This window comes from Euprymna scolopes, chromosome 46 (genome assembly GCF_053919585.1).
Source record: "Euprymna scolopes isolate OS-2025 chromosome 46, ASM5391958v1, whole genome shotgun sequence".
Classification (NCBI taxonomy): Eukaryota; Metazoa; Mollusca; class Cephalopoda; order Sepiida; family Sepiolidae; genus Euprymna; species Euprymna scolopes.
The window spans coordinates 39,284,043-39,310,922 of NC_136527.1; the positions used below are offsets into that span (position 1 = coordinate 39,284,043).

The following is a 26,880-nucleotide window of genomic DNA, read 5'->3' on the forward strand; positions in this document are numbered from 1 at the left end:
GATCGTTAATTCCACGTTATTATATTATCTTCTTCTTTTTTTCTCTCCCGCCAACCCTTACTCATTATATATATATTCTCCTCTTTATTCCCCCTCTTTTCTATTTATTTTTTCTTTTTCCCTCCCTCGCCCTCTTCTGCAACCCTCCTCCCTCTCCTTCCTCTGTAGCGCACATCTTACTCTCTCCCACTCTCTCTTTCTTTTTATATTATTTTTTATATTATTTCTTCCCTACTCTATCACGATTACATCATTGCATCATTCTCGCGTTCACATCACTCCCTCCACTCACATTTGTTCATTATCCTGCTCTATTCACTTCATCTCTTTTTTATTTAAATTATTTATTAGAAAGTCTTATTTTCAAAAAAGTTTCAATTAAAATGGAGCACATAAGAAAACGCGCTTGTAAATAAAAACATTTTTAATTATGTACAAAACATATATATATATATATATATAAGACAATCAGATTTTTATGTTTCTTATTTTATACTTTATATATATATATATATATATATATATACTTTATATATATATATAAGACAATCAGAAAGATGCGTTCACATAAATACAAACCAATCCCACAAACTACAACTTCTACACAACTTATTATCTACACCGACGTTGTATATCGCTAATCAGTTTATAATTGTTGATTTTTTATCGATATCCTGAAGCTGCCACAGTAAATGATAATGCTACAGTAAATGATAAAGCCACAGTAAACGATAATGCCACAGTAAATGATAATGCCACAGTAAATGATAATGCCACAGTAAACGATAATGCCACAGTAAACGATAATGCCACAGTAAATGATAATGACACAGTCTAATTTCTAATATAAGTAGAACAATAAAAATTACCACACTTATTAGATTGTTTTTCTAGATAAGAACATCACAAAGTTACACATTTCTTGCATTGTGTAATGCATCTCTGGAGATAGTTTTTATAGAAGATGCAGATATTTAGGAATCAAGCTGCATAATCTGGAAAACCCTTTCCTTTCAAAAGCTATTTTCTCGCTTCTAGAGTGAATACTGCTTTGGTAAAATATGGTAATTGACGCTTCTTGACGTTTTATTGAGATGTATTAAATTAAAAAACAAAATAATAAACTATTAAAACACGAACACGCCATGTATGTTCCTTTGAGTGGTTTTAAAGATTTACACGAGAATAAAAACTTTTTTTTTTAAAGTAAATTTTTCACATAATGAAAGTATCAATTTCTTTTCTATCGGTTTTGCAGGAGAAAGTAACACAGATTTTTAACACAATAATACAAACACACACATATAACAAGAATACCAACAGACACACATATAACAAGAATACCTAAATATGGTTTTTAACTTTTTCAAAATTTTATTATTTGTTAATGGAACAAACTACCAGATGCTAGACATTCACAAAATCTCAAAACAGTACAATTGTGTGTTTGCATGTGGGTCTAAAGTTGATTTCATATAAACAGAAGAGCTACTTTACAAAAAAATATTTTCAGTTTTTATTTTACTTTGTAGGGAAAATCAAAACTTACTTGGCTAACATGTGTGCGTGCTTCAAAGGGTCGGTTGTGTAACAAAAAATAGAAAGAAGGACAAAATGGTTGTTCGCATGTTTGTTTAAAGCTGATTAATAAAAACTGTTAAGACGTGACCTCGGCATAAAAGTTGTATGTTCTTTCATTTTAAAGATTTACTTAAGAATAAAAAAACATTTTTTAAAGAATATTATTAACTAAATCAAAGGATCATATTATTTTCTCTCGCCAGAGAAAAGCCACATACATTACAAAAATATGGCATTTTAGTTTTTCTTATTTGTCTTTGTAGGGAAAATAGAACCTTACTTACCTAGCATGTTTATGTGCTTCAAAGGGTCGGTTGTGTAACAAGAATATAAAAAGAAGCTTAAAATGGTAATACCCAATTGATTTTATGGGTAACGGCCATGACACTGATGCAGAATGTCGCCATTTCCATGCAAAAGAAACAGGTGAATCAAAAAAGACGTGTACAGAATAGAGGACGAGTTAAAAGAAAATGTGCTACGTATGTAGGCATGTGTAAGTAAACTTGAACAATGTTGAGTTTTGGAGTTGGACGTTTTGACAAGAGAATGTCAAGTTGTGGAGTTAACAGTTTTGAAACAGGGTGTCAAGTTGTGGAGTTAATAATTTTGACAACAGAATGTCAAGTTGTGGAGGTAACAGTTTTGACAACAGAATGTCAAGTTGTGGAGTTAATAGTTTTGACAACAATGTTGAATTTTTGAATTGGAATTTGAAGATATTAAAAACGGAGTGTCGAATTAACCTGATGAGTTGAAGTACTCAGTGTTCCTTACCTGGGGCTCACACTTGAACTCTATAAGAGATAAAAAATATTTGTATGTTCTATTAAAGTTGTTTTGTATTCAGTATATTTTTGCATATGACACAACAAATGTTCCTTCTATGCAAATCTCTCTTGCACTTTGTTCACCAGGTATATTTGCCATATATGGTTTCTCTCCCGTATGTGTTTTCATTTGACTTCCACTAAAAAAAAGAACCACATACTTCACAAGAATGTGGTTTCTCTTTTTTTTTTAATTCAGTAAGTTTTAAGGTATCAAGTGGCTCCCTCCTGGAGCTAACACTTGATTCTGTTATGATTAAAATTTATATCCGAGGGCTCTTTTAAGAATAGATGCTGTTCCCTTTATGGCTGCTATTTGTATCTCGTTACAGCTTGGTCTTCCAGGGATCGTTTGTTCCATATTACAATATGTGGGTTGATAGTTTTGTCTTTTATGTATCTGCCCGCCTGTATGCCTATGTCTTTTCTGTTTGATGTTATTGGTGGTGGTTCATGTTCCCAGATTTCCGTTGCTGTCAAGTTGCATCTCTCCACAGATCTTCCAATGGATGTACTTACATACTTTGTTGTGACGGGCAGTGTAAAGGTCATCTGCTAATAAGATTGGACATGCCGCCATTCAATTCCTTGGGCTCTCAATTGCTGAGTGGCAAAACCGGCATTGTCCATTTGCTTGTAATCCGGTCAATTTTTTAATCCATTTGTGAGTAAGCCCTGATCTTGACTGGCTTTAATGAGCCTTTCCTCATTAAATCAAAGTCTCCCGATCTTGAGCGAGTATGTGTTTCATATGATAAAATAAATATAACCTGTGCAAAAAAAGAACCACATACTTCACATGAATGTGGTTTGTCTACCATATGTGTTGTAATATGACTCCACAAATTTGATTCCATGCAAAAGAAGAATCACATACTGTACAAGACTATGGTTTCTCAACAGTATGTTTTTTTCATATGACTCAATAAATTTGACTTCTCTGCAAAAGAAGAACCATATACGTCAAAAGAATGTGGTCTTTCTCTCAGATGTTTTCACATATGATTTAACAAATTTGATTTCCTTGCAAAAGAAAAGCCACATACTTAAAGAGAATGTGTTTTCCCTTCCATATGTGTTTTCATATGACGCAACAAATGTAACTTCTGTACAAAAGAATATCCACATACTTCACAAGAATGTGGTTTCTCTCCCGTATGTTTTCACATGATTCAACAAATTTGTCTTCCATACAAAAGAATGACCACATACTTCACAAGAATGTGGTTTGTCTCTTTTTTTTTATTTTTCTTCCTTTGACGATTGTAATGCCGGGTATGGGGCAGCCAAACCAGCTGCCAACATTGCCCCGCTTTTTTATTGAAACCAATCGAGAGCTCTTTTTAGTATCCTCGCTGTTCCCTTAAGTGCAATTGTCTGAATCTCTTTTGCACTTGGTTCACCAGGAATATTAGTTAGGTAGGACTTCAGGTTCTTCTTCATAAGTCCTGTGGCACCTATGATAACTGGTATGATCGATATCCCCTTTAGATTCCAGTTTCTTTTCATATCATACATGAGACCTTGGTATTTGGTCTGTTTCTCTCTTTCAGCTCTGTTAAGACCGCCATCATTAGGAAACCTCACTTCAATCAAGGTTGCAACTCTCTCTGACTTATTCCATATATGTCAGGTTTCACAGCAGCATTTTCAAGGTAGGTGGCTGTAGGGATTACATGGTCGTAATGTATAGTATATAAATCATTTCCAACTGTTTTTTCAGGTTGATGTTCCCAGGACTTGCTGCTACACTGGATGTTTAATTTTTTACAGATGATCCAGTGGAGGTACTTGCATACTCCATCATGTCTCGCTGTATAGTAGCCGTCCCCTAGAAGAACTTTGCAACTTGATATCAGATGACCAACACTTTCCAATTCTGTGTGGCAGAATCTGCATTTATTGTCATTACTGATCCCTGCCATCTTCTTGAATGCAATCCCTGGTCTTGGGCAGCCATTATGACCCTTTCCTGATCGTGGTGGAGGGATCCTCTTTTGAGCCAGTCCAAAGAACCTTCTTTATCTATGTATTCCCGAGAAAGTTCCCCCAGAAAATACTTTGCACGTTGATGTTGTTCCCATTCTTTAAGGTTCATCTGTTGAAAGGTCTCGGTATATTTCTGCCGGCTCTTTCTTGCTATTTCTGTGGCACACTTGTTTCGTGTTTCGTCCTCATCTGAGAGACAACTCTGACCAAAATGTTTGGCCAGCTGGGTGACTGATGTTGTTCTGCTGGCTCTTGTCTCTTGATGTTCATATACTATTGAGAGGGTGTCATTCTGGGAGCTTCTCAGATACTGACCGGTGCTCACAATAGTTGCCCTATGTTGATGATTAATCTCTGAGAGTCCCAGACCTCCTTCTCCCCTGGGTACATACAGCGTTTTTAATATGATTCAACAAACTTGACTTCCATGAAAAAGAAGAACCACATACTTCACAAGAATGTGGTTTCTCCCCAGTATGTGTTTTCATATGATTCAACAAAGTTGACTTCTGTGCAAAAGAAGAACCACATACTTCACAAGAATGTGGTTTCTCTCCAGTATGTGTTTTCATATGATTCAACAAATGTGACTTCTGTGCAAAAGAAGAACTACATACTTCACAAGAATGTGGTTTCTCCCCCGTATGTCTCTTTATATGATTCAACAAATGTGACTTCTGTGCAAAAGAAGACCTACATACTTCACAAGAATGAAATTTGTCTCCGGTATGTGTTGTCATATGACTCAACAAATGTGACTTCCATGCAAAAGAAGAATCACATACTTTACAAGAATATGGTTTCTCTCCAGTATGTGTTTTCATATGACTCAACAAATATGACTTATGTACAAAAGAAGAACCACATACTTCACAAGAATATGGTTTCTCTCCCGTATGTCTCTTCATATGACCCAACAAACTTGACTTCCATGCAAAAGAAGAATCACATACTTCACAAGAATATGGTTTCTCTCCCGTATGTCTCTTCATATGACTCTGCAAATTTGACTTCCGTGCAAAAGAAGAACCACATACTTCACAAGAATGTGGTTTTTCTCCAGTATGTGTTTTCATATGACTTACACAATTTGACTTCCTTGCAAAAGTGTTACCACATACTTCACAAGAATGTGGTTTTTCTCCAGTATGTGTTTTCATATGACTTAAAAAATGTGACTTCCTTGCAAAAGTGGAACCACATACTCCACAAGAATGCGGTTTGTCTCCCATGTTTGCTTGCATATGTATCCACAAAAAGTGAATGCAGTTATGTGTATGATGATAACAAGCTCATAAATTTCAACTTTAGAAAATTTATATGTAAAAATTTATAAGTTTAAACAGTTTTTAAATCACCAATGAAGAAAGCGCCAACTTATCCAAAATCGATTTCTTTAATTGTTGTTCTGGAAATATAAAACAAATTTTGAAAAATACATTTCATGTTGTAAAATTGAATTTATGCTGATTTTTATTTAAAATATCCAAAACATTTATTTATGACATTCAAAATAAAATTCAATACTGTTTTCAAATATTTAACTAAAATGTTTTTACGTTTCTTCAGTTTAGAGATGCGGATTCATTATTCATATTACTGGTATTCTTCAGAATGCTGTCCTCATCTTTGGTGTTATTTTATCAACTTTTCTATGTTACCTCCGATCTTATTCAGGTGTATTTTATCCAACTTGGGAAGTTTCCTTCCCCACTAAGGAATCTCTACATAATTCTGAATGGAAAACTTTATTTAGTACATGATATTTGCATGCTCTTGTATTGTTAACGATGACTGGGTAATATTTTTAAGTAATTAAAAAAAACTATTCTAAATCTTACTGAGGATTGAAACTTCAAGGTTTAGTGGTATGTAACTTACAACTGTATTTACTAAGTAATCTAACCATAGCACCATGCGTCCTAACAGACTTACCTAGTATAAATTTTAGGAACTATTTTGTTATTAGTTATTACTACATATTATAATTTGTTTTTTGGAAAAAGAAATCCAGCATAGTGCTCAATTATAAGGAAAATCAGAAAATAAGAGTGCATTTATATATATATATATAATTTACAGAAAATATTAGAGGTCACAAGTCATTGGTACCGTCGGTTTCAAAGCCGATAATTAGGACCGTTTTAGATACTCATATCAAGCTCTCTTCAGCCAATTAACCAGAAGAAGAAATATATATTCATCACGAGTTCATGTTTTACTCTCGTTTTGAGAACCCCCCTCTTTTATATTTATTGGATGGTGATGATTTTATTAACTTTAAAATTAAATTATATTAGATTTAAAATCTAATTTCAATTAAAAATTTTATGTTAAGTACTTTTAATATTAAAACAAAATTAATTTTAAAATTATATTTTTGTACATATATATATATATATATATATATATGTATAGACACATCTTACTAATATTTACTATATATATATATTTATATATATATATATATTTATATATATATAGACACATCTGATTAATATTTGATATACATATATATATATATATTATTTATAATCAATGGTTTTCATATCATGGTAAATACTTTATCCTCTTGTTCTAATAAAAAGAGTTTCTGTTCTCCATCCATATATATTCTGACATGACTCACATTTGTATAATTTTCCACATTTACATGAAATCTCTAAGTCATGATTTTTCCATAAGCAGCTTGACATGCACAACATGTTTCTGTAAAGTTGAATCACTCTTGAATAATATCTTGTGTCTAGCTCTCTGGTGGATTGTTTTCTAAAACATTCCACCTAATTTTGATATTGTTATTAGTACATATTGTTTTGCTCTGTGTTGTATGACACAGACTATTACTTTGTTTACATGATATAGATTGTGACAATTGAAGTTTACATACCAGTTACATATTAAAAGATATTAAGGAATGACAGCTGGTTGCAAATGCACTAAATAATGGGGTTATGTTGTCAGAATTTATATCGTCAGTTGTAAAAGAGCAACTACTTGACGCATACAATGGTAAAACGTGAGCAAAAAGCAGGTCACATATATAGCACAGAGAAAACAGACGATAGGCCTACAGTCAGCCGGCAATCAACAGCACACAATCGTTGTTCCATTTACCAACCTCCTAGTCCACACTCTCCATCTCTAGCTAGGTGCACACATATGAGGCAGTAATGAAACAGAAAAAATAAGTTTGTATATTTTTATACAAAAACAAAATGTACATTTTTTCTAGGTGACAAAAATCGACTGCGCAACATGTTAGGAGTATAGGAAGGTGAAGATGGTTGTGATGAGACATGAGCCACAGGATCTTTAAGCAGCTTATCTAAAAGCCCTAGCAAAAAGTATGAAGGCGAGCCATGGAGTTTTGTCACATACAGAAATTCTGCAAGAAACATATCCGTGACAACCAGGGATACTTCATTAATTCAATGCCCAACGACCAGAACAATAGCACAATAGTTGGTAACATGGGCACATTAAATTCTGTTTCAATTAGAATTGAGAGAAAGTTAAAAAATTCTGGTGGATATGAGAGCAGAGGTGTCAGTAATAAATAATTCCCATTAATTGTAAGATAGGGATAGCAGGTCAGTCGATCCACCAAGAATTCTCGGCTGCAACACAAATGTGATACTATATCACTGGCCCAAGAAAAAGCGGTGAGGATGTATTTAGATTTGGGAGCGATAAGAATATTTGATGAGTATATGGCTCTGGAAGATGATGCTCATATTTCATATATAGTTCAGTTAGCACATGAAATTATGGGTCACATAGAGTACTACTAGCCAGTTTACATGAGCACAACCTCAGGTTGAAAGTCATATAGTGTAAGGTTTGATAAGAGATAACATTCAGGAAGTTAGGAAAAAAACTGATAGAAAACAAGAACAAGTGTGGGCAACGTTGATTGAGGAAAGTCCAATGAGTTGGATAGTGATTGAGCCACAGAACAAACTGATATCCCAATATGGAGAAGTCAACATCAATGGGACACATAGCATGACATCAAAAATTGCAAATATTTTGGACACAAATTATCTTCCATTTGCATCAATTGCAAATTTCTGGCAAAAGAACTGACCCATTAAATTATCGCCCTATTAGCCTCCTCCCACTTTTTGCCAAAATATTTGAGACCTTAATTAACCATGCTCTAGTCCAGCACCTTACAGATGCTAAACTTCTGACCGACCGTCAATATGGATTTAGACAAGCCCGTTCCACGGCAGACATCCTCACTGTAATCTCTGAACGCATATACCATTTTCTGGACAAAGCGGGAGAGGGAAGAGCGGTAGCTCTAGATATATCTAAGGCTTTTGACAGGGTATGGCATGAGGGTCTCCTTAGGAAGATTAGATCTTACGGTATCACTGGTAGAATACTTAACATAATTAAATCCTTCTTAGATAAGAGAAAAATCCAGGTTGTCCTCGACGGTCGTACATCTAAACAATATGATATAAATGCGGGAGTGCCCCAAGGATCTATCCTGGGACCTCTGCTGTTCCTGATATTCATAAATGACCTCCCCGACAAGATTACCTCTGAGATGGGTATATATGCTGATGACACCACACTCTATAGCAGGCACGACAGGAAAACAAACAAACATATATCTAAAGTAATGGCAGAAACACTAGAGGATGACCTCCAATCAGTAGTGGAATGGGGACAAAAATGGATGGTCACGTTCAATGCCACCAAGACAAAACTGGTTTCATTCAATAATTACAAGAAACCTTCTCTACCACCTATAGCAATGGCCAACGACTCTTTATCTGAGAGTACGTCTCTCAAGCTCCTTGGCCTAACGTTCACTGGAAACATGAGTTGGAACAGTTACATCGAGGGCATTGCCAGGGCCGCTGCAAGGAAGGTGGGCTCTCTCTACCGTGCTAGAAAACTTTTAACACCCGAAAGTATCCTGTACCTCTATAAGGCCACTATTCGCCCATGTATGGAGTATTGCTGTCATATTTGGGCCGGTGCATCGGCTACTAGTCTCTCGCTCCTTGACAGGGTTCAAAAGAGAGTCGCAAATCTGATAGGCCCTAAACTGGCATCAAAACTCCAGCCTCTGTCCCATCGTCGAAACGTTGCATCCCTCTGCCTGTTCTACAAGTATTATAATGGTGAATGCTCTGAAGAACTGCAAGCACTTGTGCCCCCACGACGTGAACACCCTCGACAGACCCGACAAGCTGCTAAATCCCACCCCCACACTGTAGAGATCCCTAGATGTAAAAGATCCTTCTACTCCAGTAGTTTCTTCCCCAGAACTGCTAGACTTTGGAATTCCCCAACTGTACTGACATGTATAAGTTCAAGTGCAACGTGAACCAACATCTCGCTGCCCTAATCCCTACATAGTACCCCAGTAGATGTTTCCCCTGATAGTAGCCCCCTACACCAAAGTGGCAATGTGCCTTGTTTGGGGTGAAAATGTAATTAAAAAAAAAAAAAATTGTGTTGTCAACCACAATAATAGGATCCATTTGGAAAGGCCAAGAGTTGGCTCGGAGTTTGGAAGTGGGGAAGAAGAACCAGTGAGAGGGAATTGTTTAGGTTGGGTAAGATCTATATTCTTTTTTTTTTAAATATTCTTTTCTCAGGGTTTGTTTTATACGTGACACTTTGGAAGATGATTTCGGTTAACCATTTTGTCAGAGCATGCGAAGCATTAGGAAGAAGTTATGAAAGAAAAGATTATAAGAAAGTCAAAAGAAATTGTTTCTTGTTTATCAACTCGAGCATCGAAGTCATCGAGTGTCATCTACCGATGTTAATTTTAAATTATCAGATGCATGTAATAAAAGAAAAAAGAAACTTATTCTTGGAAAGAAAATATTTAGTTAACAAGACAATAACGAGTTTTCCGAACATTAAGCAATGTAATTCCTTATGTTATGAATGGTGGACACCACTGATAACAAAGAATTATTTAGCTAAATATCCATAAAACTACTTGTTTGCGGCAATTTTAAATGTGATATTCGTTTTCAGGATATCCGAAAACCTATAGAATTCGTCATGGTAAAGATGACTGTTACGGTGGAAAGGAATTAACAATTTACCAAAACGGCTTCCAGGCAGCCCCTCCCCAAATATTACCATGTGGCCAGAAAGTGGGTGCTCATTTTACATTAAATTTATATAGAAAAGTGATCCTTATTTTTGAAAAAATAATTTCCTCGTGTGATGAAAACGAATTCTCTGTACCACTTTTGAAGTATTTATTCATTTTCAGCATCCTTGAACACCTATAAAAGTCGTCATTGTAAAGAATTTTTGTAATTTTGAAAGATTTTAGACATTGACCTTTTTTTATATTTAAATCATTAGTGAAAACAAAATGTGATTCTTTTTTAAACTTGTGAAACAGTTAAAAACATATGAAATTAAATTTATAAAATTATTTATTTATTTTTGGTAATCGATAAAGTTTAAGTGAGTTCAAAATAAAAACAATCGACAGCGAAAAATTTTCAACAATAAATCAACATTTTCATTAGGATTATTGCTTTTTTTCTGATAACATAAAGAATTACGTATTGACTTTTTTTTATGTTTAAGTTAAGTCAGTATTAAAAACAAAATCTGATAAATTAGTGATCATTCGATAATAATCCGATGAAAAAATGAAAAAAAGATGTAAATAAAAAATACACATACGTGCGCCACTGCGCCATGTAGTAATACTTACGTTTTTGTTTTATAATCTGTTTTCGATTAACTTTATCTGCTTTTATAAAGGAAACGATTTTTTCAAATGTGATTGACTTTACAAGCTCAACTTACATTCAACATGACGAACGGAAGAGCAAGTTCGCAGAAAACAAAATTGAAGAGGAAAAATAAAAAAAAAAGGAAATAATTTCGAAATAGAGCCGATCTATTTGGTGAATATCACGGATAAAATTAGTATTATTTTATTTAACATTTTAATATTTACATGAGAGAGAACAGATTACAAGTTTCATCTTTATTAATTCTCTAATTCGTTGCACGTGCAATTTAATGTCGGAAACTGATAGTTTTGAAAGCCGCCTTTTCGTATTTTTATTTTATTTTTTATATATTTCAAAGATAATTAGTAAAATAAAAGGTAATATTGACGGGTTTCTTACCGGCCTCTACGACGAAAATTCTTCGTCTCAAAGTTCTATCAAGAAGTAGAACTTGAAGTAATACGAAAACATGAAATCATATCCTACGGAAACGAAACGAAACTTTTTCCGTTTTTGCCCCCTCCCCCCTGTTTTAAAAAAATATATACTGCAATAATTAGTTTTACTTTTAATTATTTTCTTCTGTATCTTCACTTTCACCGCAACAAAAAATGGTAATCGTGAAGAAAGAGAGAGCCTGTTTCCTCCGTTTGACTATAGGTGGCGTTACTGTCTGTCTACCCCGTTACGGACCCTTGAAATAAAAATAAATGTTTTTGTTATATTTTAATTTTAAACATGTTTTTTTTTTTTTTTTGCAAACATATTTAAGTTTTATTTTTTTTTCAAACATATTTACGTTTTTTTTTTTTTGTTTTTGCAAACATATTTAAGTTTTATTTTTCCAAACATTTACGTTTTGTTGCTTGTTTATTTTCAAACATTTACGGTTTTTTTTTACGTTTTTTTTACGTTTTTTTTTTTTTTTTGCAAGCATAAACTAAATGTTTTTGCTATATTTTTCTTTTAAACATATTTATGGGTACAGCCGTTTTTCTGCGAGTATTTTTTACGCTCTTATGATAAAAAAAAATCAACGTTTTTTTTTTAAATCTTTTTTATGGACCCCTCCCTTTTTTTCTTAATTTTTCTGCACTTATTTTACCTTTTCCGCGAGTATTTATATATATATTTGAAAAAGGATATTGTAAAACTTGAATCTTACTTGAAACTACTATTAAAAAATAGCGCGGTACAATAAGTGCATACGCAAACTTTTCAAAAAGAAAAATATTTAAAAAATATTTAGTTTATGCTTGCAAAAAAAAAAAAAAAACGTAAATGTTTGAAAATAAACAAGCAACAACACGTAAATGTTTGGAAAAATAAAACTTAAATATGGTTGAAAAAAAAATAAAACTTAAATATGTTTGCAAAAAAAAAAAGAAAAAAACATGTTTAAAATTAAAATATAACAAAAACATTTATTTTTATTTCAAGAGTGGCATTATAAACATTTTGTGCTTCCGTAACTGGGTGAACAGACAGTAACGCCACCTATAGTCAAACGGAGGAAACAGGCTCTCTCTTTCTTCACGATTACCACAAAAAATAAAGTAGAAAAATATTTTGTAATAAAAAAATATTAGGTGCATTCAAAATAATTAAAAATAATTCAACGTTTTGGGGAGTTTTGTTAAGAGAAGCCAGCAAACCAAAAAAGTGACAAAGCAAGATGAGTTACTCTTCTACCTACCTGGATAAGTTATGTATTTTAATGTATTTTAATGCTTTTATTTGGTTCGACAAGTTCCTCTTCTACCTTCCTGGATAAGTTATGTATTTGAATGCTTTTATTTGGTTCGATAAGTTACTCTTCTACTTACCTGGATAAATTATGTATTTTTAATGTATTTTAATGCTTTTATTCGGTACAAAAATCGCCTATGGCCGCCGTGTTACATTACATAAAACGTGCGGAAAATATATTTTCAGTAGCGTGAAAATTTGATTTTATCCATTATAAGGCATCGATAGTTCGAACTGAGTTGTCTCCTCATTTATTCATTGTATAATAAAATGTTCGGGTACTTCTATAGTTTAATCAATACATTAAAAATGAAAATATCGAACAAAGTTTAAATTGTACGCATCCGTTATGGATGAAGTTCCCAGAAAAAAAAAATTCACTTAATTTCATCAATTACTTTTTTGTTTTTTACACCGAAAAAAACAATTTGTTATGTTACCGAGCAAACGGTTCGAATTTTAGGAAGAAAAGCTCCTGTTAAAGGTGGGGAGGGAGTGTCGGCGCTTTAAATTGAGTTATCTCCCCTCGGCTTTTCTAAATATCCAAACAAAAATTTAAAAAATTCAAAGGTGTCTACCTTCAACGTGCTATCATAAGAACATGTTTTTCCGTTGTAAAAAAAAAAAAAAAAAAAAATACTCGATCAAATTAAGTGAAATTATTTTGGAGATCTTCAGTTGAAAACGGATACGTACAATATAACCTGTTTTCGATATTTTAATTTTTTAATGTCTTAATTAAACTTTACAAGTGCCGATGTTCGTTTTCAGCATACCCGAAAATAAGTTTTTTAAAGTAGGTTTTGTGTTGGTCTAGGTAACAATTACCAAATACGTCCCTAAAAAAAAAAAATTACCAGACCCCGCTCCCCCCAAAACGATGGCCATAAAGTGGGTGCTCATTGTACGTTAAATAAATATAGAAAAATGATCCGCCACTTTTTGAAACTATAATTTCTTCATACCTTAGAAACTATTTGTTTCCTGGAATTTAAAACGTTATTTTCGTTTTCAGTGCAACCAAAAACATTAAGTAAACATTTTAAATCATTTTTTGAGGGTGGAAGATACTGCACCTTTACTCCATTTCATTTATTTATTTATTCTCAGTGACATATCATTCAAATGAAACCAAACAATGATGGTTACACAAAGAGATTCGACCCCCTTACAGAAGGTTCCCCTCGTGTGTCTCGCTGTGTGGACGACTCTATCTTGTGGGATGATGATATGGCACTATCCTTTTGGCACACCATTAGATACATCATGCTATGTGCTGAAAATGGAATAATATTTAACCCAGAAATATTCCAATTTGCAAAAGACAATGTAGAGTTTGCTGGCTTTAACATCAGCCTAACAGGGTACAAACCATCTAAAAAATTACTTGAGGGTATCAGAAACTTCCCATCACCGACAAACATTACAGGAGTTAGAGCTTTCTTTTATCTGATTAACCAAGTTTCGTATGCGTGTGCCCAAGCACCCATCATGTTGCCCTTCAGAGAACTACTGAAACATAACAGCAGGTTTTACTGGGAGGATACATTGGAACAATTCTTCCAGCAATCCAAGGAAACAATCCTAGAGAGCACCCAGGATGACGTTCGAACATTTGAAATAAATTGCCCAACATGTCTGACTACAGACTGGAGTGAAGTAGGAATAGGATTTACCCTACTCCAAAAACATTGTGCATGCCTGTCCACAATGGACTATCGTACCTGAACCTCGTGGAAACAATAGAAAAGAGATTCCCTGAACACAAGAATCTTCTACAGCCAAATGTTAGAGAATTCTGGAATATGCGAAGCGACCTATAAACGGTTCAGTCTTTAGTATTCTAGGAAGGCCACATATTAATTCAAAAAAGCCGACGTCGCAAACTTATCGACCAACTCCATGTTGGCCACCAGGGGTCAACAGTATGAGAAGCAATGCCAAGCAATGTTTTTTTTTTTGCCTAGTATCGGAGCACAATTGCAGGAAAAGCGCAATCAGTACATGTGTAATGTAATTGCCCCATCAAACCATAAAGAACCGGCAATAGAACCTGTCCACCCAGACTACCCTTTCCAGTCGACAGTAACAGATATTTTAAACCTGGTTGGACGGAAATATATGATATATGCTGACAGATATTCACGTTGGACAGAGGTATCCTCAATGCAACAAGACTCCAGGATCTCCACAGTATGCAACATCTTACGCAGGTATTTCGTGAATTATGGTGTGCTGGAGGAAATTGCTTGTGAAGGTGAACCCCCATACAACTCTGATGAGTGGAGGATATTTCTCAAAACATGGGGCATATCCCTTCGAGTCTCGTCGGCATATTATCCACAAAGCAATGGAAGAGCCGAGGCAGCTGTCAAGCACATGAAGAGGATATTAGCAACAAATATTAGCCCCAATGTTTCACTGGATATGGACGAAGTAGCAAAAGCACTGCTACTGCGTGAGAGGGCCATTAACCAGCGGTTCCTCAACAACACAAAACACACTGAAAACAGGCAACAACTCAACCCACTAAGAATCGGGAAACATGTGCCAATTCAAAACCAACATGGACACAAACAACACTGGCACGATTGTTGAAACTCTCCCCCACAGACAATACCGCATATTAGTTGATGGCAGCAGGAGAACCACAATCCGAAACCGCCGTTATCTTCGCAAAATAAGCACAGATAGCCGTAACCTGGCTTATGATGACACCCTACCAGATGACCTGCCAAACAACAGAATCAGGACGCATTCCCCACAATCACCTATAATACCAAACCCAGTCCACCCAGACAGCCAACAGCACCCTCAAATACAAATAACACTAACCCCACATTCCACACCAGGTACTCAAAAAATGACAGATATAATACAGAACAAACGATCTGAAGCTAGGTCTATAACTATCCGTAACAGACGATTACCGTCTAGATTTAAGGACTTCCAGCTTGGATAAAAATAAATAAATACATAAGTAATAAGTAAAAAAAAAAATCAAATAACATGTAAACATAATACCGAGTTATGTCCCCTTGACCCGAGCTCTCCAGGAAGGAGAGAGAAAAGCACTGTAATGGCGGACCCAATTAATGTATACACGTACGTCGCTTATCGAGATTAACTATCGTGCTTTGTTGTTTTTCCCTTACGAGTGAGACCCTTCCCTCATAACCATACATTCTTTTTCTCTTTCAGTTCGTTACCTTGAAAAACGGATTTTGGTAACGACCCCAGAATTCCGTCAATATTTATAAGCAAAAGTTTGTACTCATGTCCAGGCAACTACATCTAAAGTTTCAAGTGTTTAGACCTAAAATTTGCGGACACACACACACATACATACACTGACGCACACACACACACACACACACACACACACACACATTTTCACTTTTATAGATATATAGATTACAATAATTTAAAAAGTTGTTTTTTATAGTTAGGATAAGTGTTCATAAAAAATAACTGTATTGGATTATTTGTTCACAAGTTGGGGATCAGTTTATTCAACGGTGATGGTAAACCTGCAAATTTAGTTGCACCTTTAATACGAGTTGAAGATCCAGTGTTTACTTTTATTCAAATAATACATATAATATTAGAAGAAAAACGATTGTTTTTAAATAAAATTGAAAATAAAGTTCGAAATTCATTAAATAAAAAGTATTTTTACTTACCAAACAGTAGAGTTAAGTTTCAAGATAAAATCTTAAACCGTGTGTTCGTTAAAAAAACAAACTAATCTTAAAATTATAAAAAAATACAATGATTCTAAAAAGTTTTTTTTATAGTTGTCAATTTTGTTAGAGATAATATATAACCAGAAACACGAATATTTTTTAAAACAAAATAAACGATTGAATTATCAAATAGTAGAGTTAAGTTCCAAGATTAACTCTTAAACCGTCTTTTCAGTTAAAGAACATACTTTTAAAATATAAAGAAATAACCATAATTATAAAAGTTGTGTTGTATGATTATATATATATATATATATATATATATATATATATATATATATATATATATATATATATATATATATATATAATCCAAACACTACGCTATCATTTGAATTTATGGTTAAGTGTTAGTTTTACTCATTAAAGCAAAAACTAACTGAAAGAAGGTGAGAGAAAGAGAGGGAAGGGGGTAATAAGTGAAACAGAAAGGAAAAAAAATCATGGATTACATAGAAAATGCGAGCATGAAAATTTATATGGTTAAGATTAAACATGGAAAAGTTGTTTCGGGACTACAGGTGTTGTTGTTAGTCCCACGAACTCAAAAATAAAAAATAAAAAATAAAAATAAAGTGTAAAATCGAGTTGAACAATCAAACAAAGATGACTGAGGTGGATAAATGAATTTTATACAATTTTCTTTTTAAATTGTCAATAAGTGAACAGAGCGTGAAAATTAATATGGTTAAGATTAAAATTGGAAATGTAAAAGTACTAGTTGTTAAAACTTAAAAAGGAAAATAAAGATATTCTAGTTAAAAATATAATAAATTTATAACTCAAATTATATTAACATTAAAAATTGATTATCTAATATTAAATTTAATTTTTTTTTCCTCAATGCTGCAATATTTTAAGTTTTAAATTTATTATATTTTTTCCAGAATATCTTTTAGAATAAGAAAAACACGAATATTTTTAAAAGTGAAAATAAAGTTCGAAAACATTCGATTAAAAGTAGTTTACTTAGCAAAACAGTAGAGTTACGTTTCCAGATTAACTTTTAAACCATCTTTTCAATTAAAAAACATTATTTTTAAAAATTTTGAATTACAATAATTATAAAGTTGTTTTCTTTTTTTAAGTAGTTGTTTATTTTGCATATATTATCCCCTTAGTTTAGTCCCTTCAGCAGTTATCTCCCTTGGCCGGACATTTTTCTTATAGAGTTTCCCCTGACTCGACACCGGCAGGTTGACCGGTCTTTTGTTCCCTAATTATAGTCGGCAGCCTTTCTAGACCCACATGTGTATGTCTTTTTTCTTCTGTTGTCCTTCGCCGTTTTAAATCATCTCCGGTAAGAAACATTATATATCTCCTTCTTAAAGACTTCTTTTAATACTTTTATTGTTATTTTAAATATTATTTCATCTTAACTACGAACTTTATTTTCTTTACCCACATGTCCGACCCCCTTACTTCTATCTGTGTTATTTATTTCCTTACGCATACGACTCCCCATTCAGCTTTTTCTAACTTTTCGTTTCTTATCTTTTCTCTTTGTGTTCTCAATAATGTTCTGTGTTTTTTCTTTCAGTTTTTTCCCCATATCTACTCTCAATATACGTGTGTTAATTAAAAGAATTAAAAATAGAAACAAATCGAACTTTCTAGGGTAATAATAACTTCCGGTGAATGCTGAAAAAATATCCAGTAAATAAAAATGTACGTCTAATTTATGTCCGTCTAATTGCTGCTGCTCCTGATGATGATTATGAAGCAACTTCGTTTAAAGCCACTTCCGGTGTTTTCCAGTGGACATTATCGTGTGCTATTTAATATATATATATATATATATATATATATATATATATATATATATATATATATATATATATATATATATATATATATATATATATATATATATAAAGGAGATTAGAACAATAGTCTAAAGAGAAGAGTGTATTTTAAACGATGGTACAAATTATTGATTTTGTTGTTCCCTCTTGTGAAACGGATTTTTAATTTAATTCTAATTTGAATTTTAAATTATCAATCACATTACTGAATATATATATATATATATATATATATATATATATATATATGTATATATATATATATATATATATATCTTTATATATATATATATATCTTTGTTAAAGAAAATATTATATTTGTTAAAGAAAATACAATAATGTTCGGACAAGTGATCTTTTCATAAGAATTTGTAAAATAGCATATGTGCATAAAATAAAATTAGAATTATATTTAGTAATTTACACTAGTTTTGGGGATTCAAAAACAAGAAAAAAAATCGAGTTTTCAATCATTCACATGCTGTTTGTTTTGTTTTTTGTTAAAGATTTTTGTAAAAAATAATTAGGGAAATATTTTTTTTAAAAATAAAATACGAATCAAAAGTAAAAAGAAAAACACTCTGGTCTAAAAGAATGCCCGGACAGTCCCATCGACATTTCTAAGTATGGGCGCCTCGGGCGACTAGCAGTTATCTAATGCCTTTCGAAGTATTCTAAACCTTTTTTTAGTCATATGTCAAATATAGAAAAGTAAAAAAAGAAGCGTAACGAAAGATTACGTGACTCAGTGTGAGAAAATAAAACGCTATTGTTTCAGTTGTTATTTTTTTTTTTTTACTGTTTTGTGTTAGTATTATATTATAATACTTATAAAAATATTACTTTATGAAATATTTATTTATATTTGGCAAGGATGACTTGAGATGTCCACAAGATAGCATCTGTGAACAAATGTAAAAAATGGAACGGAACGCACATTTAAGTGAAACGAGATTATCGCGTCGACTGTACAGCCTAAAAAAAAACTCGATTACTGAAACTGTGTCAATAACGGTTAGTCCCCTCCCCCCGAAAAAAACTAATAATAAAAAAAACTAATAATAATAAAAAAACTTATAATAATTAAAACAAAAAAACTAATAATAATAAAAAACTAATAATAATAAAAAACTAATAATAAAAAAACAAACTAATAATAAAAAAAACTAATAAAAACTAATAATAAAAAAAAACTAATAATAATAAAAAAATACTACTAATAATAAAAAAAACTAATAATAATAAAAAAAACTAATAATAATAAAAAAAACTAATAATAATAAAAAAAACTAATAATAATAAAAAAACTAAAAATAATAAAAAAACTAATAATAATAAAAAAAACTAATAATAATAAAAAAACTAATAATAATAAAAAACAAATAATAATAAAAAAACTAAAAATAATAAAAAAACTAATAATAAAAAAAACTAATAATAATAAAAAAGCTAATAATAATAAAAAAACTAATAATAATAAAAAAACTAATAATAATAAAAAACTAATAATAATAAAAAAACTAATAATAATAAAAAAAACTAATAATAATAAAAAAACTAATAATAAAAAAACAAACTAATAATAATAAAAAAACTAATAATAATAAAAAAAACTAATAATAATAAAAAAACTAAAAATAATAAAAAAAAATAATAATAATAAAAAACTAATAATAAAAAAACTAATAATAATAAAAAAAACTAATAATAATAAAAAAAACTAATAATAATAATAATAAAAAACTAATAATAATAAAAAACTAATAATAATAAGCCTGTATTACTTTTTAACTAATCTATAGTTTTTATTTTTGTTTTGTTTTCGGTAAATAAAATTTGTTTTCTTAGAGGTTTTGGTGTTGCTGACAATCAGTCTGATATTCAATCCTGTCGTAAATTTACTGTTTGCATGCTATTAACTAGTGTTGGGACGATTCCTAAATTTTTTCCAATTCCAATTCCAGGAAAATGTTGATTAACGATTCCAATATCAAGTACGATTGCAATTCCTGTGAAATTGTCGTTTTGAAATATACCATTATATAATCGAAAGTTTTTGTGTAGTGAAAAAATTTGGTACAGCAAAGAAACAATTTGAATTTTTTTCCTAAAATTTCTTTTATTGAAGATAAAAATCAAAACAAATGTTTTACCCATGAATTAAATATGCACTATGAAAATAATAACAATCAATTTCAGGAGTTATTTTATATATTAAAAAATATAAAGATAAAGGGCGGACGTACATGAATGCTACCCCTTTAGCGAGATACGCATCAGCTCCGATGTTTTACATTCTTCAACTGAGGGAGCAATTATTATTTTTACAAGGAAAGAATTTTTGCATGTGTGACCTAGTTTTTTTTTAATTTATTTTGGCTTGATTTTTTTGTTATGATTTTATCTGTTTTCTTTTTTTTGGATGCATATTTTTTTATTGTCGCAGTTTATATAAATATTAACAGGAAAATTAGTGCAACTCAAAATGGAATCCGCACTATTTTTTAAATATTATTTTCAAGTTTAATTATGTTCACAGGACTATAAACCATTCACAAAATTTTGTGGATCCGCTTACTGGTGTTTGCACCAACAATATTGAAGCCTTGTATTGCATTAAAAGAAGACGGAAATACATATCGGGATCAGTAGGATAAATGAAATGATCTCGTGTCGATGAGGCCATGTATAGAGAGGCTTATAACATGAAAAGTGAAAAAATATTAGATAATTTTGAAATATTTTTAAAAGCATGTTAATGAAAAATATGGTAATTAAAAAAATCCCAATAAGCTTTGGGAATAAAACATGTTTTGGGCAATTTAAATTTTTATTTTTTAATTTTGAATAAAAATAATTAATAAAACAGAAACAATAGAGCTCTCGTCGAGTAGTTTTTATTTTATTCACGAAAATAAAAGGTACTGATGCACTTATTGAGCCGTGCTGAAATAATGACATTATTTAGAAAGCCATTCTTAACATGGGGAGGGGAGGGTCTTGTGTACCCATTCTTTACTTTCACCTGACAATTTAATAAAAACAGGTATCGTAAAACTTTAATTAAACTTGAAAATACTATTTAAAAATAACGCGAATCAATAAGTGCACTAGCACCAAATAACATTTCACTGTGTTTCGATCTACGACATTCAATGAGAGGTACGTACACGATAAAGCTTTTTATTTATTTTTGTTGATCGCCACAAGTGCTCATTTTGACTTTCACCAATTTTCCTTTAAAAAACAATTAGGAACCCGTCAAACATTGGGCGAGGCACTTAAATCATTAAAAACGGTAACATAAGTGTATAAGCACCAAATTTTATTTTTTATTTTTTGCTTTGCTTTCATTTTATTTTTATTAAATCCGACAAATAAATAAATAAAAATAACAAAAGTATACAAAATCATTAATAAGAAAAGGGTATCATAAAACTTTAATAAAACTTGATAATATCTAAAAATAGCACAGATTTCGTTTTGACTTTCACTAATTTTCCTATTAATAATTATATAAACTCCGAAAAAATATCCCCCCTAAAAAACAAACAAACAAAAAACATAAAATGATAATAACAAAAATCGGTGTAACTTAGATAAGTAGGTCCGACATACGAGCTTCATTCTGATACGTCGACAATTTAGGTTAACAACCGGTGCAGGTACCGAAAATTTACCGTTTTGAGTGAAGATGGATATATAAAATATTGTTAAAATTAATTTCTTAATTTTACTTAAAAACAAAATGTAAACATATATAAAAATATTTTAGAAAACAATTTCTTTAAATTGATTGTAAAGCATTTTTAAAAATAATTATTGAAAAATATTGTAAAGTGTTTACATAGCTGGTTCTTTGGGATAATAGGGGCGTCTGAAACCTCCCTTCCAGAACCAAAAAAAGCTTAAGTGTTTTTACTATTATAAAACTTTGTTTTTTTTAAATGTTTGAAACACAAGTAGGGGTTAGTTAACTTAGAACAACAAGTGCGCATGGCAGAAATTATTTAGGCTTTAAATGTATTGTAATCCTTTTATGCTAGTCGAAAAACGTTTTTCAGCCGGCATATCACTTCCTATGTACTTGTCTCCTTACAAGGGCTGAGTTAGACACAAGGTTGTTTTTTTTAATGTAGGGAAGCATTTCTTACTAAAAACGAAATGGTGAAATATAAAAGCAAGTTAAGCTAAAAGTAAAAAAATAAATTAATTCAAAGAATTAAAGAAAGAAAAAGATTCAAAGAAATTTCCAACCTCATTAAGATAAATAAAGATTACCTTTAAAGTAGTCAATCAAATTCTTGTATATCAACTTAAATATGTTATGAAAAGTTCTATGACGTTTTTATCATAAATTTTTGTGAGCATCAATCTTACTTCAGACAAACAGTTCAACTTAAAAATATAAGACAATCGTGTTATATAGTTTCATTATAATTATTCTTATTATTATTGTTGTTATATTTCGTTGTTATTGTTATTATTGTTTGTTAGGAAGTCTTATTAAAAGTGAGTCTTAGAGAGTCTTATTAAGAGAGATGTTGCATTCTGTGTTCGTGTTATGAAGAGATTCATATATATAAAATGTTCATACTTAGAAGTGTAGAAGCTCTTTGTGTGAGGAGACAGTGTTGAGACAGTCTTAGTGTTCCCATTGTAGATATGAGATGTGAAGACATTTTAAAACACAGGATATATAAGGCATATAATGACAATTTCACTTTACCTTTTGGTAGAATTACAACACAAAGACGACGTTTATAAAAACACATGACGCGTTTATTTCCATGGACTGGTCGGTGGTTTTCTTAGTCAGGAATTCAAAGTTTTACATTCTATGTTTCAAAGGTGACCGTCTCGCTTCCAGACGTTCGACTGTCCATCTCTCGACTCCAGACTGTCGTCCTCAGACTCTCTCTCAGACTCTCTCTCAGACCCTCTCTGCTTAACTCTAAGGTTTCTAACTATATCGAGAACTTCTCATTTTCCATGACGTCATACACATGTTAAAACATGTGTCTTCTTTCACGTGTTCTGGAAATGCATGTCCAAAACTTTTTCCTTTGTTTACAAAAGGAATTTTAATTTATATTTCCAGTAACCTATATTTCCAATATGTTAAAACATGTTTATTAAATTATCTTATAGTTGCATTCTTCAATTGAATTTCATAACAGAATTGACAAATGCACATTCATTTTTTTTTAAACTATTTTATCTCTAAGCTAAACAATGGTTTGTTTTTACATTCCATTTTCTAATTCTCTCTCGTAATCTATTTCTAAACCTAAATTATGAGGTTCGAATTTCGTCTATTCTATTTCATTTTCATTTTAACTAAATTTCTCTATTTTTATACTTACATGAAAAGGGGACAGCCCTTATCATGTAACAATCGTAATGAAAGAATCGTAAATCTAAGGCAGTTTTTAATGATGTGATTCCGATTCCCCCCCAAAATACATGATTCTTACGATTAATTATTCTGATTCTGATTAATTGTCCCACCACTAATATTAACCCCTGAACCCTGGGAGTATGCACGAGTGCGCAGTAGCATACACAAATTAACATTATTCATCAACGAGTATTTTTCCTGATATTAAGACGTTTATTATCCAGTGTATTGTGCGTTGTTTTCATTGGTCGCAAAAACAACACATGGCGGACAGAGCACATTGCGACCAGTGAAAACAACATGCAATACACTGGATAATAAACGCCTTAATATCAGGAAAATTACCTGCCATCACTTTAAAGAAAAGTGTGGAGGTTAACTTAATATAAATTCATTTATGCGCTCGTGCGTAGTCTCAGAGTTTAGGTGTTAATACCATGCAAATGGTTAATTTGCGATCGGCTTAAATATCAAATTCGTTGTCAGCGACCCCAAAACCCCCTAAAAAACAATTGTTTTTTGTTGGAGCTATTATAGTGTTAAACTAATTTTTGTTGTTGTTTTTTCTACTAGTCTAAGTTTCACGTAACAATTTAATAAAGAAAACATACCGGCCAGAAATGAAATGAATATAGCGCAGTCAATTATTTGTAAGTAAAAAAAAACTTTGTACACTTAATTTTTGTATGAAAATATAAAAACTTATTTTCTCTTTCTTTACTGCCTCATATGTATGCGCCTAGCTAGAGAGAGAGGGTAAAGGGAGCAAGGATTGTGCAATGTTGATTGTCGGCTGACTGTAGGCCTCTGATATTTTCTTTTTTATGTGACCTTTTGCCTTTTTACCACTGCTTATATAAATTCTGTTTAGTGTTTCTGTTTCTGTCATGCGTTTGTGTGTGTGCACCTTCAACACGTGATACCAAGAAAGTAAACTATTGTCTCTTTTACTATCGAACTCATGTGATTCAACGTGGGTTAAGATCATTAAAATACTTTCATAACACTCTAAACATTTCTTAATATTATTAAATATCTAGCCAGTGTCTAAACTTCAATTGTCACAACAATGTAAACAAATAGCATGTTTCCTACAACACTGAGCAAAAGCAATATGTACTAATAAGAATACATATCAAAATGAGGTAGAAAGTTAAAAAAAACACTCCACCAGATAGCAAAACAGAAGATAGTATTCACGAGTGATCTGACTATCCAGAATCATGTGCATGTCAAGCCATTTATGGAAAAATCATGACTAAGAGATTCCATGTAAATGTGGTAAATTGTGCAAATGTGAGCCATGTCATTCACTAACAGTAAATTTTCAAAAATTGGGGAGATTAAAAGATCAGTTATGGCGGAATATATATGGATGGAAAATGGAAACCATCTGTAGCAGTCGCAGAGAACTATGTTCTCTTGTGATTCAAATTACTAAGAGATTCAATGTAGATGTGTAAAATTATACAAATGTGATCCATGTCATTCACTAACAGTAAGGTTGGAAAAACATTGAAAAACTGTAATATGTGGAGAGATTGAAACATCAGTTATGGCTGAATATATATAGATAGAAAAGGTAAACTATCTACCTTTATGGGATAGTAGAAATTATAGATTGAGGAGAACAATGAAGAGTATGATGACGTAAAAAACCTGTGCATATTCTCATGATCAGCTACTAAGCATACCGAGTATAGCATTTAACACGATATAGGAATCATTACTTATAAGTAAATTATTATATATATGTACATATAATAATAATTAGTAAAAGAGTTCTATACATCTATATATATATATACATCTATATATATATATATATATATCGCAAAAACGGTCAACAGAGATTACAGATTTTCATGCGATCAGAATCATTTTAAAGTTCGATCCTTTGGACGAGAAGAATTGGCTAAACACATTAATTCCTTTGTGCTAAACAGGACACTTTTCTACAGGGAGAGGTAACAAAAAATCGTTCCTTAATGACTAGTTATCGTGTATGCAAGCACAACAACGTCTTTTCTTGACTTAGTTTAAATATAAAAAAAGGATCCGATTGTGCTGATGCACTGATAACTCAGTTGGTTAAGGAGCAGCGTCATAATCTTAAGATTCCACATCCAAACTGGGATGTCAGATTTTTTTCCGACTTTTAAAGTTTTAATAATATTTATGCACTTTCTTCATTTTTTTTCATCACATTCGTTGTTTTTTTGTTTTTGTTTTTTTGTTTTTGTTTTTGTTTTAAAAAAAGGTTTCAACATCGTTCGCTTACATGTTCGTTTTTTCCATCGTTTTTCGCTATTTTTGCTTGTTTTGTTTTTCCGATTTTTAAGAAGTTTTAAAATCGTTTTTGTTCTTTTTTATCATATTTAGACAGTTATTAATATCCTTATTCTTTATTTTCCATTTTGCTTTGATTTAACCCCTCCCCCAGACACACACCTCCAATCACCCTGGTAACACCGGGTACCCTCGCTAGTACATAATAAATTCAATTTTATCACATTCAAGGTGTGTTTTAAAATTGATTTTCCATTTTGTTTTAATTTACCCCTCCACCTCCCAAACACATCCAAACGCCCTGACAACGCCAGGTACACCGACTGGTACAAGGTAAATTCAATTTTACCACATTCTAAAATTTATTTTCCATTTTGCTTTGATGTACCCGCTCCCCCCCACACACACACCTCCAATCACCCTGGTAACGCCGGGTACCCTCGCTAGTACATAATAAATTCAATTTTACCACATTCAAGGTATGTTCTCAAATTTATCTTATATTTTGTTTTCATTACCGCCTCCCCCATACACACCTCCAAAAACCCTAGCAACGATGGGTACCCCCGATTGTACAAAATAAATTCAATTTTACCACATTCAATGTATTTTCTAAAATTTATTTTATATTTTCAGAATTTTCAACACTGAAAACCAATTCATTAATGGATAAGAAGAATATTTCGCTGCAAGTAACCATGAGAGCTAAACCACATTCTTGTGAAGTATGTGGTTCTTCTTTTGCACTAA

General features: G+C 31.8%; 1 long non-coding RNA gene across 1 annotated transcript; it reads right to left on the bottom strand.

The window, feature by feature from the left end:
- Nucleotides 1-1,349: 1,349 nt before the first annotated feature.
- LOC145270577 (uncharacterized) lies at nt 1,350-11,200 on the bottom strand. The gene is made up of 2 exons (XR_013865454.1): nt 11,116-11,200; nt 1,350-5,808 (listed from the first exon to the last, which is right to left on the bottom strand). It is a non-coding gene; the product is annotated as an uncharacterized LOC145270577 (long non-coding RNA).
- Nucleotides 11,201-26,880: the final 15,680 nt, after the last annotated feature.